The sequence below is a fragment of the Cygnus atratus genome, chromosome 2, assembly GCF_013377495.2.
Source record: "Cygnus atratus isolate AKBS03 ecotype Queensland, Australia chromosome 2, CAtr_DNAZoo_HiC_assembly, whole genome shotgun sequence".
Taxonomy (NCBI): domain Eukaryota; kingdom Metazoa; phylum Chordata; class Aves; order Anseriformes; family Anatidae; genus Cygnus; species Cygnus atratus.
Genome location: NC_066363.1, coordinates 35806317 through 35810555, shown reverse-complemented (window position 1 = coordinate 35810555; position 4239 = coordinate 35806317).

The window sequence follows — 4239 nt, the reverse complement described above, 5'->3', positions numbered from 1 at the left end:
TATTTTGTGATGTTTTAAGATTATTAAGAAGGGGTTCTTCCATGTCCCACCGAAAATCACCAGCAGACGTGGCAGGGCTGCGGAGGCGAGGCGAGCGTTTTCGTTAAGCCTCAGCCAAGGCAAACTTACCGCCCTATAAACGCAGCTCGGGAAAATATGGGGCTTATTTTGGTCCTAAACGGGCCGATGTGGGTCCTAAACGCCTTCGCTTCACGGAGAGGAGACATAACTCCCCGCTCCCGGATATAATTTCGTAAGCTGGCGTTTAGCGATGCAAAAAGGAAGCCCTGGCAGATAGGAGCGGGGGCATAGGCTGAAGTTAACGCGTTTTTAATAAATTCCTCTGGCAGGGCGGGGGGGGCTCGGACCAAACCAAAATGCCCAACTTCCTAGAGTGCGGACAGTAGTGTAAATCCGATTAGGCAGCGACATTTAAACCGAGATGGTTAATTAGCCTCCGAGAAAATGTCCAGAACTAAGTGTTCTTCAGTAAGCTTTGTGAAAGGCTCGCCTTGCCCGTGCGCTCATTTTAAATTCCCTTCTAGAGATAATTGCCCATGCAAAATATGCTATTTAAAACGCCACCCATTTTTTTCCTTCCCTTGCCTTCTCGTTTGGGATTTTTTTTCCTTTTAAATGTCCCGTGGCAAATAAAAACAACCCCTTGCATTTTACTAGCGCTTCAGATTATATATGTATGTATATAGATATAGGTACAGATAATTTTTTCTGACAATTATGGTGGAATTTATGGTGTCAATATTACTCGGTGATTTAGCCGAGGGAGAGAGCTGGGCTGGCAGCCGGCTAGAGCGGAGAAGGCAAAATAGGATTATTTTTTTAATATATTTTTTAATTTTTTTTTAACCAGAAGGAAGGTTTCTTCGGAGTGGAAGATTTCCACACACCCCCATTGCACCCACCCCTCCCCCGCCGCCCCAAGCCAAACCAAGCTCAGCAACAAAAGAAAATACTGAAGTCTGTGAGCTTGCTGAATTTTTCCCTTGTTTTGGGCAGACATCTTACTGCTCGGGGTGAATGTCCTCCATAATCTGATCCCCAGCGCGCTCCTGCGCCACGCCGCCCCGTGTTTGCAAATATGTCGAATAACAATAAAAGCCGCCTTGGTTTACGGACGTCCACTTACCTATGTATGTATTTAAAGCAAAATAAGACGGAGCACACTTATGGTCTTGGCAGAAGTTGTTGTTAGGAAAATTCAGAGCCATACAGTGCAATAAAAGAAAATGACTGCTGTAACCGTTTATGGGGTGTAAAACGCTGCAGGGCTCAAGACAAAACTTAGGGAACCGGCAAGAAGTTTACAGATGTGCAGAACTGCGGGGGGAAAAAAAATGCTTTCGGCTTCACCTTAAAAAAAAATAAAAGAAATCCGGGCTAAGATTTGATGAGTTCTAATTAGTGAAAGGGAGCTCGTTCTGGTGTGCACACACACAAAAAGCCCCTAATTGATCCCTGAGCCAGTATTTGGGGATGCTGGGACGCCCTCTGTTGTTGCAGACAGAGGCAACTTCAAAGAATCAGCATTAAGAGTGTGTAATAAATGACGGGTCTGCAAACTGTCTGGAATTCGGCTCTTAATGAGTTTACAACTGTCCAGCCACAATTAAGATTTTCCACAAAAGCCTTTTCATTTGTTTTGTCTGGCTGTTTTAGATAAAGCGGGCGAGCGGAAATAACAACCTTTTATTGGCCTTCCCCTGCTTAAATCCAGCCCGGGCGGCGGACATTTATCTTGCCGGGAGCTGGCGGGCCGGGGCGCGGGGCCGGGCGGCGGCGGCGGGGCTGCGGCGGCAGCGGGGCGGCGGCAGGTGGCGCTCCGAGCCCGCGGAACGGGCCCGCCGCCCGCCATCAAGCGCTCGGCCACCTCCCCGACAGCTCCTAAAATGTCGACTTTGCGGGAGCATAACTCGGGCTGAACACGCTCATTTCTTCCCCACTAAAACCTATAATTGCCTTTCTTTTTCCCTCCTTTCCCCCCCCACTTTTTTTTTCTCCCTTATCCCCCGCTTATTATGGCACGGGTGGGATGGCATCACTCGGTGCAGCAACAGCAAAGGTAAAAACTTGCTCTGCACCACGGCCGTATCCTGCGTTTATTATTCTCAAAGCCCCCCATGCGTTTCCTACTAATTCACAGAGCCGGATGGAGCCCTGTCACACAAGTGCCAGCTCATCTTCCCCTGTCCTCAAACCTTCGCCCTTCCCTGGCGAAGCTCTGAGCCTGCCAACAGGGTGTCCTGAAGGGCTGGTGAGAAAGGAAATATTGGAAAACTGGGGGGAATTGAAGGGTTCGGGCAGGACGGAAAGAAAATCACGGCTCCACGGTGCTTCTCGGGTCTGCCTCGATCAGCCCAGGAGGAGAGGGGACGAGGAGGGAGCCTCGCCCGCAGAGAGGGTCGCAAGGCGAAGGGGTTTCGGGAAAAACCCGCCCGGCGTGCCTGGAGACGCAGCCGTGCGGGGAGGCGGCAGCGCTGCAAAGCTTTAATTTGAAAATTATTTACCGGCCAGTGAAATTTTTCAACAGCTGTCTTTGATCCAAATAAAAAAGCCCCGCTTGCGTCCTCAGCAATTTCAGCTCTGTGGGACCCGCTGTAATTATATTATACAGATGCTAGCAGTCATGCTCTGCAAACTTGACGGGTCTCTCAAAGTCATTCCTAACTTCTGCTGCCCTGCTATTTTGATTTCCCCCGGTCGTTTTCGTAGTTTTTCTCCCGTTTGCTTTTGTTGGCTTTCGCGTCTCGAGAATGAGATTTAGTGGGGAATTCTGGTGCATTTTCAGACGCCGGTTGCCAAAAGAGAGGGGGAAAAAGTAATTGGAAAGAAAATAGAGGCAGGAGGGAAGGAAGCATAAAATGTGGTCTGAAGTATGAACGTTGTATTTTTCAAGTTAAAGTCAGACAAGTAAATAAATCGCTGCATAGTACCCCGTAAGAGAACTACTTTCTCTGCGTTTTATTTACATTTCCTTAAATCAAAGCCAATATCTTAACATCGAAATTCAGCATCGGAAAGGAATGCGAGCACTGTGCTATTTTTTCCCCACCCTATTTCAAAGATTTAATTCTTTCTAGGGATGAAGAGTAACTGCCACTCCCTGCTTTCTAATAAGAGCATTCCTATCAAATGTTTGCCTACAATGGCATTGTTAAACTTACTATGATTAATTATTTTTTTTCCTTGGGCAGTAAAATTATATTAAAATTAAAAGTGTTTATGCATCGTCATACTAAGTAATAACTTGGCACAGCGTGCTCCATTATAATCGTGGATAAATTACGGCGAGAACAGATTCCAAAACAACAAAATCCTGTCTAGTAGGAACCACATCAAGATACTGCTTAACACACAAGCCATAACCGTGGAGTGCTCCCAGGTCGCTTATAACTTATGAGCACCGTTTTATCACTACCTTTTACTTCCCGGAAAAGCTCAGAATGCAAAGAGAGGTAGTCCATCTCTCCCACGAAAAAAAATAAATACAATGAATCCCGCCTGGAGGATTATTTTTAAAGCATGTGAGAATGTTGCGGTGACGGAAACCTTGCAATCTGTGCTCGCTCGCTGTTTCCTCGACTGAAAAAAAAGAAATAAAAAAATGCATTCAAATGAAAAGTGCATTTTCAGGCGCCGGGGATCCGGCGTTGTTTTGTAGGCGACAAAATGAGACATTTCGGGGGCTATTTCAGAGGCAGCGTTATGCTGCTGTTTGACCAATACGCAGAGGGAGGGGGAAGTAAATAAGGCGGTGGGGACCGATGTTTGAGTCTCCTTTTAAGATTTATTCGGTGAAGGCTTTTTGAGATTTTTTTTGACGGGTTGGCAGAAAAAAAAAAGCAAAAAAATAAGCTGCAAGTGAAATATTAAAAAAGGCGGCGGTACAAAACAGGCACGCAAAGCTAAACACATGAAGGTGCATATTTTACAGAGACCCCGAAATACACTCGCCCGACTAATCTATTCGGTTCTATGTTATCAATATTTAAGTCTAGACATCGGTTATATTTGCTGTTCCTTTCTTCTTGCATCTTGGTATGTTGTCACCAGAAGAGCAATTTATTGGTCTAATGTCATCTACTTCAGGCTCTTTGATCTTCTTAGTCGTCGTCTTGTTTGCTTCGCGTTCGTTTAACTTCTTGGGCCTTTATTCCTTTCCAGCAGCCTCTTCTGCCGGCGTGTTCCCCCCTTGTGCTTCGCAACCGTAGGGATATTGTC